This window comes from Macaca fascicularis, chromosome 4 (genome assembly GCF_037993035.2).
Source record: "Macaca fascicularis isolate 582-1 chromosome 4, T2T-MFA8v1.1".
Classification (NCBI taxonomy): Eukaryota; Metazoa; Chordata; class Mammalia; order Primates; family Cercopithecidae; genus Macaca; species Macaca fascicularis.
The window spans coordinates 95,421,212-95,439,171 of record NC_088378.1 but is presented as its reverse complement, the minus strand read 5'-3'; the positions used below and the strand labels follow the sequence as shown (position 1 = coordinate 95,439,171).

The following is a 17,960-nucleotide window of genomic DNA, read 5'->3' as shown; positions in this document are numbered from 1 at the left end:
TACAACCCAAGAGGCTAAATTAGTGTTGGGATTCACTACAAAACTGTGAGTCAAGACCAAGATGATGTCTGAAAGGGCCAGTATATTTGGGAGACCAGTTCATTCTAGGCTTCCCTAGTTGTTTGAGTCCCTTAGCAAGTTATGTGGATGTAAGGTTGTCAGCATCTTCAAGGTAAGAGATATCAAGAAGAACTTTCCAAATTAAAAAAAATAGATTGGATATAAAACTACTTTGGACCTTGTAATGTAATAACCACTTAACAAATGTTAGTTCCCTTTTTTCCCCTTTGCTTCCTGGCTTTTGGGACTTCAGTCCTTAAGGAGGTACCACCTCTGTAGGAGTCCTTCATCAGGGATGTCATGACCAGACCACCTACTTCCAGGGAATAGAGGTACTCTAGAGGAATTTGGGAGCAGGATGGAGGGAAAATCTAATTCTGTACAAGCTGCTCCAAGCAGTGTCACAGCATAGCAAATGCAGTTCCTCTCTACTGTAAGTACTGTAAACCCAGAACACAAAAAATTCTTATATAGAGTGTTCCAGGAAACATGAGCTCAAACTAAAAACCACTAAATGCCAGAATATGTAAGCCACCATAACCAAGAGTTCGCAGAAACAATGAACTGAAGAATTAGAATATGGATTTGGGAAACATTTGATACCAGAATATGAAATGTTAATGTACTTTAAAAGTACTGAAAATATGAATGGGACCAAGAGAATTATAATATGGCCAAGCAAGTTAAAAAAATAAAACTTACAGAGATAAAAATATATAATGATTAAAATGAGAAACTCTGTTAATAAGTGAAATAGCAGTTAGACCTAGCTGAAAGGAAATTTGTAAACTGTAAACTAAATCTGAAGAAGTTACTCAAAATGAATGATAGAGATAAACAAGATAAAAAGAAAGGTCTATAGTAAGGAAGCTTAACCATATTCAGTTAAGAGTTTCAGAAAAAGACAATGGAATAAAGAAAGGTAATATCCAAGAAAATACTGGAAATTTTCCAGAATTGTAGAAAGGTTCAAATTCTCAGGTCCAGGAAACCCAAACAAATCCCAAACCAGATAAATAAAGTAATTGTTTACTTAGACACATTGATGTAAAGTGACACAGAAAAGTTTATAAATGTTTCTAGGAAAAAAGGACAAATTATGCTAAATTAGACTAACATGTTAACTTTTCAACAAAAATCAATGAAAGCTAGAAAACAGTGAAATAATATCTTCAAAATACTGCAAGAAAATAACTACCAACTTTTAGAATTTTGTGCTTACAGAAACTATTTTTTCAAACAAATGAAAGCAAAGAATATTCATTATAAGTGCTGTACATACAAAATAAAATGCAATGTCTAAGTTAAAGGATAATTTACAAATTGTTCTCTATAACCACATGTTACTTCTATAATCAGAAATCAAAACTTCACTCATATGTGTAACACTGTCAGTAAATAATGTTGTAGATTAAGATAAAAACTATTCTTTCATTTCAAATTTCTATGACCAGTGCCTAGCATAGGACCTGGTACAGGATAGATGATCAACAAATATTTGTTGACTGACTGAACATTTAACATCATTAACTATTTTCCATCTATTTGACTCTTCCCATTTAAGCATGTCATTTTCTGCTTATATCAGGGCTATGATGTATCAGGGCTATGATGTATCAGGGCTCTGATGTTCATCTACTAATGGCTAAATTGATTTGTCTCAGGTAGGAGAACTAATAAGAGCTATTTTAAATAAATCTAATGTCAGTTCACACTGAAACATAGTTGCTGGTAATGCAAAAGGGATTTCAAGTCCCATCACATAGTTAACAGGTCATGTTCAGTTCCATGAGCGTCAATAATATCTATGGCAGTGTAGAACTGGAGAATACTGCTTTCCTGAGGGAACAAAAGATTTTAAACTACATTTTGGCATAAGCTCAAATAAAACTTGAAGAGCAATAGGTAGTATGGTGAAGAAGACACTTACTGGTGATCAAGAGAACTGAGTTCAAGCTCTGCCTCTCTCTGACTCAAAGCTGATCACCTTGACAATGAATCTAATTTACATCAGTGAACTATGGCTCTTAAATTCTATGGTCTCAAGAGGGTTTCACACTGTTTTCACTCTATGATATTTTACTACAAGAATGATTTTGGTAGTAGCTCCATTGTTCCCATCAACAAAAGAGCTACAGCAATATCTTTAGTGTGTCTTCACTGGGACTTTTTGAATCTCATTGTGGTCTGAGTCCTCCATTAGGGCTGACTTCACTTTTAGGCATGGGAGGCACCAGGGCCCATGATACTTTTAGGGCTTCATGAAAATGTTTTCATTTTAATGTCTCTTAAAATTAAAAAAGGACATAACAATAATGAATATAATAATAAATGCAGGCTGGATTATATTTGTCTTTATACCAACTCACTCACAAATTATAAATTTTTATTATTTTTTATGGAGGAAAGCACAGAAGTCATAATACAGCCCTACCTACTTTAGGTTTAGATGTACAGGAATTTATAAAACTTCAGATTAAATAAAATCTGGGAGACACTACAAGAATCTCTGCATTCTAGGTCCAGAAGTTAGTAGTTAAACTTAGAGAGTTACATGTTGAGACTTAAATTAGTAAAATGAACGTAATGAATGAGGCCAATAATTTGCAAAAAATGACCTCAAAATATAGGAAGCCTCTCAAGAAAAACAAAGTTGGGATATCTGCGGTAGTAACTGTAATCATTATTGAGCATTTATTATGCACCAGGTGCTGCACTAAGTGTGTTATGTGCATTATCTCATTTAATTTTCACAATAACCTTATAAGTGAGTATTATTATTACGAAGTTCATTTATAGAGGATGAAACTAAGGCTTATAAAGATTAAGTTAACTTGCTGAATATCATGCATTTGTTAAGTGGCAGAAAGAGGATATGAACATAGAGTTTGATTTGGGAGAACACAATAAGCCCCCAACAAAAGCCCCTCACCTTGTGAAAGCACACTAAAGCCTCCATGGGATTAGCAGAGCTCCGCAAAGGCAGAGTGAGTCTGCCTGAAGCATAGGGAAGAACAGCAGGGACAAGGTGGACTCCAAGTGGATTAAAGCTAAGCTGAAAGGTAAAACTCTAAGGCTAATAGAAGAGAATGTAATTTGTTTCATGACCAAGTATTAGATAAAAAATTCTTAAGCAAGACACAAATCAGTGGAATTCTGTAACCCTGCCAATCAGCATGATTCCCAGGTTAAGTAATTGTCAATGGGCCTTTCATGAGGAACTTCTGAACAAATTTTAAAGTTAATAATAGACTGACAAAGTTGCAGAAATGCCCTTGGGGAAGATTTTGCTTTTCTAAAATCGAAGTTTTCAGTGGTTGGTGAACAAGAGCATGAAACATTTTGAAATTAGTTGTAATGAATATAAAGATGTGACCATTCCAACAAACTCGAAGAGGGGAGCAGCAGATAATGGAATATAGGGACTGAAGTAGAGAAGAAAAAAAACACACACATTTCTTTAGCCATGCTGTTAAGGGTTCCGAGGATTTCTAGTGCATTGGAAGTCATAAATACCAATGTGTGTAATGGTTGTAACTTATAGGAAATAACTATGCACAAGCTAATTTAGAGTAATTTGTTTATAGCTCTTATTCCATATGGTCTCCATTAAGTTATTCTCTTCATTAAGTTATGAATGTAACTTAGCAAAGATTTTTTATAATATTTATTAAGGGTTGAATTAATGAGATTCTCTAGTATTCATGTCTATATCAGATTGCCCACATTGTTGTAGTCACCGTGTCTTTTATTCTTTGATGCTTTGACATCTTCACCTTTGATGATCCTGAAGAGACTTCTCCTTTCAGGGTTAGCTAATTTCTAGAGATAAACAACTCACCTGTAATTGTGCCTATTCTATGCACACCAACCAATTCAGACCCTATACCCTCTCAACTACCTAACTTTATTGAGCTCTTACACGTGGGACCACTATCCACCTGCCCTAACCACCCAGGGTCAGGTACCAGACAACTGGGGATATCCCTATGCCCTAGAGCCCACTGAAATTATTCAAACCAGTCAATTCTAAGCATGGTTACCCTGCCTCACCAGATTCTTCCCACAGAAACCACAATAAAGGCTCTTGTCCACATTTCCCCCATAGCTCCTTCTGCCTCCTGACCAACCCAGGTGCCTCTCCACGTGCCCCCCATGGAGTGGTGTGCCTCCTTCTCTCTGAATCTCTGAGTATGACAAATTATCTTTTCAATGGCAATTGTTTCCTGAGCTCTCAGCCTTGCCATACCTAGATTATAACCTGCCTTTCAAAATAAATGGTCATTATTTTTAAGATTCTGGTAATCCAGGTAGGAAGAACAGGTTAGAAGCTTTCTTCACTGCATTAGTCAGCTTGGGTTACCATAACAAAACATCATAAACTGGGTGGATTTAAACAGCAGAATGCATTTTCTCACTGTTCTGGAGGTGGCAGTCTGAGGTCATGGCCCCAGCATGGTCAGGTTCTGGTGCGGGCTCTCTTTCTGGCTTACAGATGGCCGCTTTCCCACTGTGTCCCACATGGCAGAGACAGAGAGAGCATGCTTTCTGGTGTCTCTTTTTATAAAGACACTAATTCCATCCTGAGAGCTCCACTTCATGACCTAATCTAACCCTAATTATCTCCCAAAGGCCCCATCTCCAAATACCATCACATGGGGTAGGGGGTAGGGCTTCAACGTCAGAATTTTGAGGGCACAAAACTATTTGGTCCACAGCACCTCCTCAGCCGGGTTTATTCTCATCTGGGTGTGTGATACACATTATGAAAGAGCTTCGGAGTGTTTTTTCCATGATGGTTAGAGAAGAAAGACATATGATCTAGCAAATGTTCATGTTTTGGCCACTAGATGATGAATTTCTGTGGCTGGGTGAAAACGGTGAAATACAATTATATCAAGGGTATGGGAGAAAGCAAGGGAGAAGGGGCCAAGCTTTGGCGTGACTCCTTTCCTGCTAGTCTGAGGAGAAGCTGAAGAATGCACTGTGGGGAAGTGAAGGTGGGAATGCACTTGAGAAACTAAAGTCAGGATTACCAATTGACACAAAATAAGGGTAAAAATATTTTTAAAAGAATATGAATTATTTTCATGGACTAGTTGGAAATTTGGAGAATGAAAGAGGGAATAAAATTATATCTTAGGCCATGATGTGTATTCGATTTTAGATATTTTAGGAGACAAGAAGCCCTCAGACCCCACTGGTCCTCCCCTCAGCACCACAGAACCAGAGTTCATGCCCTTCCAGACCCCCTAAAAGTCAATTGCAGAGAGAAGTTGACTCACTTCCAGGAGAAATCTGGAGAAAGTAATGCCTGCTACCATGAAATGGGACATTTATAATTCATCGCAGAAGAGATTAGCCCTCATCATTTCTGTAGGAACTGGAAGTGCCTGTTTCCTCATCTACAAAACTGGGATAATAATAGCATTTGCCTCTAAAGGTTGTTGTCATTGACATATATATATATATATATATATATATATATATATAGAGAGAGAGAGAGAGAGAGAGAGAGAGAGAGAGAGAGAGAGCGAAAGCACCAGACATTTAGTCTAGTTGGTTCATTGTAGCTGCTGTAAGTGTCAGCTATTACTACTACTCACATAACATTTTACAAATGAGGGAACTGAGACTTTAAGAGAGACCAAATATCTATCCCAGGGGTTATATAGTTGCTATGTGGCTGGGCTGTGCTCAAATTTTGAACCCCAAATCTACCCACTCAATATGATTCTGCTTCCTCTAATGCAACAGAGGTCATTCGCTTTTGTATCACTGCACTGAGACCTGTATGATTTATCCATCAAACTCCCATCTTCCTTTGTTCCAATTCCATGCTTTGTCAAGCAACGTTTTGTGTCTTCCCAAGATCCTGTGTCAGAGGTGTGCTCTGAATGGCAGTGGATGATCAGTCATTAGAAAGGAATATTCCTGGCTGGATGCAGTGGCTCACGCCTATAACTCCAGCACCTTGGGAGGCCAAGACGGGCAGCTCACTTGAGGTCAGGAGTTTGAGACTAGCCTGGCCAACATAGCAAAACCCCATCTCTACTAAAACAACTACAGAAATTAGCCGGGTGTGGTGGTGTGCACCTGTAATCCCAGCTATATGGGAGGCTGAGGCAGAAGAATCACTTGAACCCAGGAGGCAGAGGTTGGAGTGAGCAGAGATCGCACCACTGCACTCCAGCCTGGGGAGGCTGGGAGCCTGGGGGACAGAGTGAGACTCGGTCTCAAAGAAAAAAAAAAAAAAAAGAAAGGAATATTCTGACATTTCTGTCTATTTTTTGTCAAGTGTGGAGGCATTTTTTTGCCAGTTTGTTTCAGCTTTCTGCCTGGTAATTGTAGACATTACCATTACACAAATTTACCATTTACCATTACGTACATATTTGTGGGATAAGCAAACAAAATACCTCTGTGGGCAATTGAAGGAAAAATTGCCCACTGAATCTATCATACAATCTATCATGTGTTTGTGCCCCAATCTAAAGCAATTTAAAAATCCAATCTTTTTTTTACAGATAAGTGGGAAAGTCATTTTCATTTTACAAAGTCAGTTATTCACTAGAAGATTTCTTTAAAAACTGGACATTGGTTTGTCTCAAACAACACAATAAATATATACATAAACATGACTTTTGATAAGTCTTCCTCCCAGTGCCCTACCTTATATTGCAACCACACTGACATGGCTTGATAAATCTGTCATCTTGGTTCATGCCTCTGTGCCTTTGCATAGGCTGACCCCTCCACCTGGAAAGCCCTTCCACACACTCTACCTGTTGAAGCTCTACTTTAATTTCTAGGCCCTTTTCAGGTACCAACACTCACGTGGTAGTTCTGTTGATCAGAACTGATCTTTCCCTGGTATGTTTCTGCAGTTTTTGTGTGTGTTCATGGTAAACACATCTTCTACTTCCTAATTATAAGCTCCATGAGTAAAAAAGACCCTGGCTAACCTCTTTTTACTTCCCAGTGCTCCATGCCTAATAACTTGTCTCGCACAGAATGTTCTCACAGTTCCTCCCTAGGTACCACTCACAGCAGAGGAGTATAGGCCTTCAGACTGCTTCAGGATGGCATTTCTTTGGAGCTGTGCTTTATCTTAAAAATTCGTGTGAATTTTATGTTCAGTTCTATCATGTAGTATTAGTAATTCTAATATAAAATTGGTTAAATGGACTCCTACATAAAATTTAGACTCCAGAAACTTACCACTGTTTATGCTCCCGTTAGTTAGACTTTCTAACACATGACTCTGGAGAAGGGAGTGAACTCTGGTTCTGTGGTGCAGAGGGGAGGTCCAGTGGGGTCTTACGGCTCCTTGTTTCCTAAGAAATGTTCGCATTTCTCAGTTGAACAGTGTAAGCAGAAGCTTTATAATGTTTGTTGAATTAAACAGTGTAATGTAATGTAAAAAGTATTTGTTCCAAATGCCAAATAATGGAGAAAATATAGTTAAAACAGAGAGAGGCAGTTTATCCCTCAGAAGCTTGGAATAACATATCAGAGTATTATTTGAAATAAGGTAAGGCCTCCAAAATGCAATGCACTCACATTTCCTGATGTTTCCCCTACCTTCTCCAATTCTCATGTTCAACTTGTGATGATTGATTGCATTAACATGCTTGTAGCCAGTTGCTCTGAAAGCCCACAAACAGAATCGCACACAAGGAAAAGTGCCTCCTGATTTCCATTTTGGCAGATATTTTAGCCTATGAGATTTTGGGTCTGTGCTCATTCTCATGACTGTGTTAGTAAAAAAGATACAGGACTTTATAAGTAACTGCCAGCTAGCATTAATATCTAGTTACGAAGGAAGTATAATTCAGTTTTTATTGACATGCTTTACAGAGATTTCTAAGATGGCCTAGGAAAAGGAAAGATTAATAAAAAGCCTTTGGAAATAAGTAAATTGCTGAACGAATATGTAAATAAATAGAACACCCCTAATTCTTGCCCTCTGCTAAAATAGATACTAATGCTAAGGGACTCGAGGAAATCATTTCCTCAACAACATTCCTAAACTCCAAAGATGCTAAATGCTTCCCAAAGTAAATATCTCTGTGATAAGCTTATTATGGAATGCGGTGTAACATAGAACTGTCTGGACTCTGTATGGGGAAATGTGTTCATGCAAAAACCTGGTGATCTGCATTATAACCTCTAACAATAATCCAATTGAAAATGCCAAAGTGCATTTTCACCAAGCAAGGACTTCTTCCTTTACATCTTTTATGTATCCTAGCAAGAGACTTATTAATATTTTTGAATGGAGAAGGGATAGTAGACCAGCACACAGAACCACATGATGGAATTTTCTATCTCCGTAGTAGCACCTCCCTCAATAGCTCTTAAATTCCTCGTATAATGTAGATTTAAATGTCAGCAAAGTAAGCGTTAGTTGCACATGTACTTGATCAGGTGCGAAAGAGTGCTTTTATATATTTTTTTCTCGTTGAATATTTCCTTATATTTCTCCTTCCTTGCCTGCTTACAAAACTAACAAAGAGATAGGATTTTCTCTAATCTGGCTTTGACAATGTAATGGAATGCCTTGTGTACATTGTCCCTTTTTTTAACACTTATCAAACAGCACCGTTCCTTGCATTGGGACTCTCTGAAACAGCCATTGTGTCATTTATGGCTTGGCTGTCTTTCTAGTGCAGCCGAGTATTTTCTGTTGCACTTGGCTGAGATTGTATACATGCAGTAAAATCACTGAACTGAGGAAGAGCTGCCTGCCTGCTGCTCCCGCAAGGCAAACAGCATTCAGAAGGGCAACTCACCACGGATTCGATAACATTTCAGTCACACTGTGACGGTGCATACAGGTTTAATCAACTTCACCACAGACATAATTCATGGTGGATCCCTTTTGTTTCACTTATAATCAGAATGAATACACACAGGAAGCTCATTTAGCCCCCACCATTCCTCATCGGCTGCCGTGATAAACATTGATTGTATTTTCCAGGGTCAGAAATGATGAAATCAATATGTAACATGGCAAGTTGTATTTGCCCATACTCCTTCATTCAAATTCCCTGACAAATTTTAAACCTTTTACATTGCATTTATTTTACGGATTAAGTTTGTGAGCTTATAGATTTAAATGTCAGCAAAGTAAGAGTTAGTTGCACATGAAACTGACTACATTAAATTTTAAAGTGAAAGTAGGTATTATTAAACCCCACACATAGAAGTATTAAAATATTTTATTGTTATGATCCACTAACTCATTCATTGATTAATTTGTTGATCATTCCTTTGTCATATATTAAGGTAGCACTTTGTATTTTTCAGAGCTTGAAAGTAAAAGGTTAGGTATTAATCTGTTTGTGTTACTATAACAAAATACCTGAGACTGTGTAATTTATAAACAACAGAAGTTTATTTTCTGATAGTTCTGGAGGATGGGAAGTCCAAGATCAAGACATCAGCATTAGGGGACAAATACTGTGTCCTCACATGGTGGAGGAGCAAAAGAGCAAAGGGGCCTAACTTAGTTGTCTTCAGCCCTTTTGTAAAGCACTAATCCGTGCATGAGGTAGAGCTCTCATGACTTAATCACTTCCCCAAAGGCCCCCCTTCTTAATACCCCCACAATGGGGACTATGTTTCAATGTGAATTTTGGAGACACATTCAAACTATTGACATACAAAGGTGCCTTCAAATTGTAAAACTTCTTAAAAATGTTATCTTAAAAAGTACTTTTTTGTTTCATTTTATCCATTCATTCACAAAATGTAAGGTACTTACTGTGTGTGGCCCAAGACCTGTGCTAAGAACTGTGTGGATTTAAATAAGGACTAGCCTCCATTCTCTAGGAGCTCACAGTTCAGTGGAAAAGAAAGAGACACATAAAAAGAAGAGAACTGGCAAAGAAGTCACAGATTAGGTTATCTCATCCACAGGAACCTCACAGGTGGTCTGCTCCACGGACCCGATGGAGCAGGCAGAAATCAGAGAGAAGAGAAATGCCAGCTCTGAAATGGCTCAACGTATTTTAGAAATGATGAAAAATTATAGTGCTGGGAACAGGAATAATAAGAAAAGCTACCAGAAAAATGAGAGGAGGAACCAAAATGTAAAAGGCTATCTATACCATGCTATGGTGCCTAGAATTCATTCAGTCATGGAAAACCATTGGCAATTAAATAACTGCATGTCTAATAAATTTTTTTTCACACTGTATTATATTTTATTGTGTTACTTAATACAGTTTATTTTATGGTAAAATTAATCACAGTAATGATAAGTCAGTGGTGCTTCACTAGACCCTATTGATTTCCAAAGGTCTTATTCTGCTCTTGAACCTCTCTGTGAATGCTTTTAGTTCTTTAAAATGTTAAAAGAACAGTTTAAGACTCAGAAGACATGGGTCCAATTGGCCTTCAATAGCTTTGTAACCTTACATAGGCTAACTGATTTCTGTAAGATCTGGTCCCCTGTCTGTCAAATAGGTATAATGATTCCATACTTCCCAACGAGCTCACAGGGTTGTGGTAAACATTAGGTTAAATATTGTGCACGAATTACTTTTAAGACAGTGGAACATGACACATGAGAAAGGTATTATTATCATCGTCATTATTATTTTTATTTGAGAAATTGAGGTCAACCTGAATTACTTGGCAATTAGTCATCAGAAACAATTTTCTTCCCTGCAGCACCAGATATGTAATAGCTAATTTACAAACATGTAGTACAAATTTCTTTATTTAAACCTCAATTTTTTGATAACTGATGGAAATGTCTTTAGGTGAATTGCCTGAAAATAAGTCAAAAAGAGAAGGCACATAGACTGCTCTGGTTTGAAGAGCCCCCAGGGTCATGCAGTGTGTTATCTGCACAACCATACACAATGCCTTTGCCAACACAAGAGTTTGATAAGAATAAGAAGGGAATAATTGAAAAGCACAGATTTTGAAGAGACTTCAGCTCAGAATTCTGCAGAATTCAAAGATATAGGCTGCTCTGTCTATGGAGTAGCCATTCTTTATTCCTTCACTTAATAAATTTACTTTCACTAAAAAAGAAAAAGAAAAAAGGGAGAAAGATATAATTCGTTGGCCCCAAAGCACACTCAGATCATGATAAATACACACTCCCTGATCTACCACTAATTGACTGTGCACACTGATCAAGATACTTCAACTCTTGGTGCTCTTGTTTCCCTATCTAGTACATGAAAATATTAACAATGCTTACTTATGAGGGTTGTCGTAAAGTAGAAGTGAGTTAAAATTTGTACTCAACATATGGTACAGAGAAGGCACTTGAAACATGTTAGCTATTATTACAAAAGAATGCCAATTACACAGCATATTTGTCACAGGCAACAATGAATGACAGAGGGTAATACATTAATATCTTTAAAGTACTAAAGGAACAAACATTTCCAGTCCAGAATTTTATTAAGCCCAGATAAATTATAAATGAAAGAAACTATCATCAGAATGAACAGGCCACCTACCAAATGGGAGAAAATTTTGCAATCTATTCATCTGACAAAGGGCTAATATCCAGCATCTACAAAGAACTTAGATTTATAAGAAAAAAACAAACAACCCCATCAAAAAGTAGGCAAAAGATATGAACAGACACTTCTCAAAAGAAGACATTTATGCAGCCAACAAACATATGAAAAAAGGTTCATCATCACTGGTCATTAGATAAGTGAAAATCAAAACCTCAATGAGATACCATCTCATGCCAGTTAGAATGGTAAACATTGAAAAGTCAGGAAACAACAGATGCTGGAGAGGATGTGGAGAAATAGGAACACTTTTGCACTGTTGGCGGGAGTGTAAATTAGTTCAATCATTGTGGAAGACAGTTTGGCAATTCCTCAAGGATCTAGAAGCAGAAATACCATTTGATCCAGCCATCCCATTACTGGGTATATACCCAAAGGATTATAAATCATGCTGCTATAAAGACACATGCACACGTATGTTTATTGCAGCACTATTCACAATAGCAAAGACTTGGAATCAACCCTAATGTCCATCAGTGACAGATTGGATTAAGAAAATGTGGCACATATACACCATGGAATACTATGCAACCATAAAAAAGGATGAGTTTGTGTCCTTTGTAGGCACATGGATGCAGCTGGAAACCATCTTTCTCAGCAAACTATCGCAAGAACAGAAAACCAAACACCACATGTTCTCACTCATAAGCAGGAGTTGAACAAGGAGAACACATGGAAACAGGGAGGGGCGCATCACACACCAGGGCCTGTTGAGGGTGGGGGGCTAGCATTAGGGGAGGATAGCATTAGGAGAAGTACCTAATGTAGATGACTGGTTGATGGTGCAGCAAACCATCATGTCATGTGTATACCTATGTAACAAAACTGCACGTTCGGCACAAGTGCCCCAAAACTTAAAGTATAATTAAATAAAAAAATAAAAAAATAAAAAATCCAAAAACAATTTCTTAATTGTAAAAGTGCCTGACAAATAAAGATGGAAAATTATAGCTCAAAATAAATAAATAAATAAATAAATGTTTTACATCACCGAATTGTAAAGAAAAAAAAAGGATATTTTTCATACCAAATCCTAAAATGTTTACAATTCACTAACCCATACTAAAAGATTATTAAAGGATGAACTGTGCAAAAAGAAACAAATTCAAAAGGGCTGAGTTAAAAGAAACAAAATTCATCATAAAACAAGTCTTAATTAGCTATTGACTATACAGGTTCTCCTAATTTTTGTGTTAACAAAATGTAAAAATTAAAATCAGGTGAAAATAGCAGGCGAGTTGCTCAATGACTAGCTAAAACATGCTGAGGCCTATGTCCTACACGGGAAGGTTAAAATACTGAAAAACCTTAAACATTCTTAGAAAAGTATATAGCTAAATATTTATATTTAAAAATTAAGAGTAGTACACTATCCCCCACTGCTAAATTTGACTGGCTACAAAAATATGGGTAATTTGTAATGCATAACATTACAGGGGAAAACTTAAAGAAAGAAAATAAAGGCAAGCAGAAAATACAAAATAAGACGGTAGAAATAAGACATTATTGTTTGCAGTAGTATAAATCAGTAAACAATATAACAATTGCCGACAGGAGAATGGATAAATGTTTGTACAGTTGTTCGATGGTAAAAAATAAAGCAGGTGATGTGAATGAACAAGAGGAGCAGGTGTCAGTGGGCTACAGTTGAAGGAAAAAGAAAGTTCCAAAATATACATATGGTATGGTAATATTTATCTAAATTTCTAAAGTATAAAACCACAGGAAGGAAAGGGGAACTGAGATTGGCCAAACCTAACAAATTTGTCAAAAGTTAATATTTTCATCTGTTGGTGATTTGTTGTCATGATTTCTTAGACTTTTCCAATTGTTTTGTGAAAAATATTATATGTGTTTATTTGACATGCTTATTTTTTCTGATTTATTTAAAATTTTAAATTCTTTAAAAATATTTAAAATTTTTTTTTTTTTTTTTTTTTTTTTTTTTTTTTTTTTTGAGACGGAGTCTTGCTCTGTCACCCTGTCGCCCAGGCTGGAGTGCAGTGGCCAGATCTCAGCTCACTGCAAGCTCCGCCTCCCGGGTTCACGCCATTCTCCTGCCTCAGCCTCCCGAGTAGCTGGGACCACAGGCGCCGCCACCTCGCCCGGCTAATTTTTTGTGTTTTTAGTAGAGACGGGGTTTCGCCGTGTTAGCCAGGATGGTCTCGATCTCCTGACCTTGTGATCCGCCCGTCTCAGCCTCCCAAAGTGCTGGGATTACAGGCTTGAGCCACCGCTCCCGGCCTAAAATTTTTAATGAATACACAACAGTTGTACATATTTGCAAGGTACTTGTGATATTTTGATATAGTATATGATGTGTACTGATCAAATATGAATAATTGTATATCTATCAGCTAAATATTTATCATTTCTTTGTGTTGGGAGCATTTCCAATCTTCTAGCTATTTTGAAATATACAATAAATTATTGTTAACTATAATCTCTCTATTGTGCTATTGAATAGAACTTATTCATTCTATCTAAATGTATTTTTGTATCCATTAATCAATCTCTCATCATCCTCTGATGCCCCTTCCCAGCATCTGGTAAACATTCTTCTACTGTTTACCTCCATGAGATCAATTTTATCTCTCAAATATGAGTGAGAACATGCAACATTTGTCTGTCTATGATTGGTTTGTTTCCTTTAACTTAATGTCCTCTAGATCCAACCATGTTGCTGCAAGTGACAAGATTTTATTCTTTCTTATGGCTGAATCATATTCCATTGCATATATGTACTACACTTTCTTTATTCATTTGTCCAATAATGAACACTTAGGTTGATTTCATATCTTGGCTATCATGAATAGTGCTGCAATAAACATGGGAGTGTGGATATCTCTTCTATATACTGATGTCCTTTCTTTTGAATATTTACTAAAAACTGAGATTGCTGGATCATATGGTAGTTCTATTTTTAGTTTTTTTGAGGAAGTTTCATACTCTTTTCTATAGTGGCTGTATTAATTTACATTCCACTCACAGTGTACAAGCATTCCTCTTTCTCTGCAGCCTTGTTAGCGTTTATTTTGTCTTTTCCATAATAGCCATTTTAACTAAGGTGAAATTATAACTTATTGTGGTTTTGATTTGCATTTCCCTGTAGATCATTTTTTTTTCACATATTTTTTGGCCATTAGTATGCCTTCTTTTGAGAAATGTCTATTCAGATCTTTTGCCTATTCTTCAATTGGATTATTTGTTCGTTTGCTATTGAATTGAGTTCACTATATAGCCTGGTTATTAATGCCTTGTCAAATGGATGGTTTGCAAATATTTATTCCCATTCTATAGGTTGTCTCTTTACTTCATTGATTGTTTCCTTTGTTGTGCAGAAGCTTTTTAGCTTGATTTAATCCATTTGTCAATTTTTGCTTTGGTTACCTGTGTCTGTTGTTCCCCTCTTTGTGTTCATGTGTTCTCCTTGTTTAGCTCCCACCTATAAGTGAGAACACGTGGTATTTGGTGTTCTGTTCCTGCATTAGTTTGCTAAGGATTATGGCCTACAGCTCCATCCACGTTGCTACAAAGGACATGATCTCATTCTTTTTTATGACTGCATAGTATTCCATAGTGTGTATGTAAGAAAAGTTTTAGAGACTTTGTCCCATGAACCCATTTAGCAAACAAGAAAATCAAATCCAATAAATTAAGTAAATTATCAAAGGTCACATAACCAGTAAATGGTAGTTTCAGAATTAAAGTGCATCTCTCTTGATTTATACTTTTAACTGTTGGGAATTTGGAGTATGATCCATTGTGCATTTTTAAGAAGTTTCAGAAATGTGGGTAATGGGAAAGCAAGATGTGCACACATAGTTCGGTTCTTCTGCTTTCTCCCCTGGTGTGTTCTTTCATATCTTTCATGTCATAAGAAAACCAATACAGTTGAAAAATCAGATAAATACTGAATCTTTGGTAGTTCTAAGTGATCAGATTATCTGAGAGAATCAAAAACTCATATAATACAAGATTTTTATTTTTAATAATCTGGCATTTTCTCATTGAACTGTTTCATTATAGCCTAATATAGAAATCAAACACAAAAAGAAAATAAGGATTTCTCAGGTTATAGGTACGATGATTAAGTGCCAGATTAAGAGCATAATTTCAGTAGGGCATAGAGGCTGACATAACAGGGCATCATAAACAGAAACAGAACACAGTTTCCAAATAAGGAGAAAAAAGATTACTTTCAATTTTTAGTGTAATATAAAAATCTTAAAGACTAGCCTTAAAAATAAGCAGTGTGAACTTCTGGTGCTGGCCAAGATTGAGTAAGCCCAATATAGACCATCCCTCACTGATAACTAAAATCTGGACAAAATATAAAAAGTAACTACTTGAGGACTTTGAAAAGTAAACCATAGCACATAGATTGGGAAGGAATGTCAAAACTTGAAGCACAACCCAAAACAGTCTTGAGTTTTCTGTATTTCTTTTTCTCCTTAATCTCCCAGCTTTGACCTGAAGGTAGCCAATGCTGGGAACTGCACAGTGGGTGTAGACAGCAAAAATTACAAGAGAAACTGCCTCTTTCTAGCCAAAAGACTGGGGAAGGGATGCAGCTGGAATATTGGGGATCCCCTTTTGCAATACAATGGACTGAATGTTTGTTCCCCCCACAATATTCACATGTTGACATCCTAACCTGTAAGGTGATGATATCAGGAGGTGGGGTCTTTGGGGGATGATTAGGTCATGGAAATGGAGCCCTCATAATGAGGATTAGTGTTCTTATAAAAGAGGCCCCAGTTAGGCACAGTAGTACCCCTGTAATCTCAGTTGCTCAGGAGGCTGAGGCAGGAGGATGGCTTGACCCCAGGAATTTGAGTTCAGTCTGGGCAACATAGTAAGACTCTGTCTCTAAAAAAAAGTAAATAAAGAGTCCCAAGAGAGCTGCCTTGCTCCTTTCACTGTTAGAGCATGCAGTGGGAAGTCTACAGTGGGCAGCTCAGAAAAGGGCCCTCACCAGAGCCTGATCATGTTGGCACCTGTATCTTGGAATTCTGGCCTCCAGAACTATGAGAAACAAATTTCTATTGTTTTTAAGCCATGCAGCCTATGGAAATTTATTATAAGGTCCTGAGCAGACTAAGACATCCTTCCCTGTATTAGTCTGTTTTCATGCTTCTGATAAAGACATACCCGAGACTGGGCAATTTTTTTTTTCATGTTTAAAAAAAGTGACATTGTTTTATTACTATTGGCAGGTGGGGCCTGCATGAGGTGGTTGGTATGCTGGGCTCAGGGGATGTGTGGGCTATGGAGATGATGACGGAAAGGCTGGAAGGAAAGGGGATGCGTTTGAAGGCCAGGCCCAGGGGGTCCTCAGATCCGCTTCTGGGAAGGGACAGCCTTGAGGAAGGAGTCATGGCAAGCCATAGCTAGGCCACCAATCAGATTCAGAAATTCTGAGAAATCTAGCTGTCCATCACTGTTGGTATCCAGTCTCTTCATTATGCGGTCAAGGACACCGGGATCCTTCTGGTTCTTTGTGAAGGCAGCTAGTTCTGTATTTATGAAGCTTAGGAACTCCGTCTTGGAGAGAGTGTAGTTATAACCATCCTTTCCAGCATACTTCTGGAAAACAGCAATCAGGGACTCGATGCACCGCTCAGTTTCTGTAGGGCTGGAGACTTTTGCCATGTTGGAGCTGAGCGAGGCGCGGGAGGCTGTGGCTGGGAGCGGCGCTGAGAGCTCTGTGAGCGCGGCGTGCAGGTCTGGAACGGAGACTGGGCAATTTAAAAGAGAAAGAGGTTTGATTGAACTTACAGTTCCACATGGCTGGGGAAGTCTTGCAATCATGGTAAAAGGCAAGGAGGAGCAAGTCACATCTTCCATGGATGGAAGCAGGCAAAGAGAGCGAGCTTGTGCAGGGGAACTTCCCTTTTTAAAACTACCAGATCTCGTGAGACTTATTCACTATCATGAGAACAGCACAGGAAAGACCTGCTCCCATGATTCAATTATCTCCACTAGGTCCCTCCCACAACACGTGGGAGTTCAAGATCAGATTTGTGTGGGGACACAGCCAAACCATATCATTCCCCCTCCCTTTTTTCCCTCTCCCTTAAGGCCAACCTGACCCAGGAAGATGCCCTGCTGTAGCAGTGGTGGCAGCCCTGGCATGAGCATCTAAAAGTCCAGAGAAAACTTGTCTTACTAGTCAGAGGAATCAGCAAAAGGAATTCATATGGTTGTTCTCTCTTCCTCTCATCAATTCACTCCAAGGGCAACCACAAATGTATAGTATTGCATGACATCCCAGGTAGCTAAAACTGTAAGAGAAGGGAAACTAACTATGATCTATCCTCACTGCTCAAGTCCTAGACTGACCCTTTA

At 37.8% G+C, this 17,960-nt stretch overlaps 1 pseudogene; it reads right to left on the bottom strand.

Annotated features, from left to right (window-relative positions):
* Positions 1–16,804: 16,804 nt before the first annotated feature.
* Positions 16,805–17,321, bottom strand: LOC102139487 (protein S100-A11 pseudogene; annotated as a pseudogene).
* Positions 17,322–17,960: the final 639 nt, after the last annotated feature.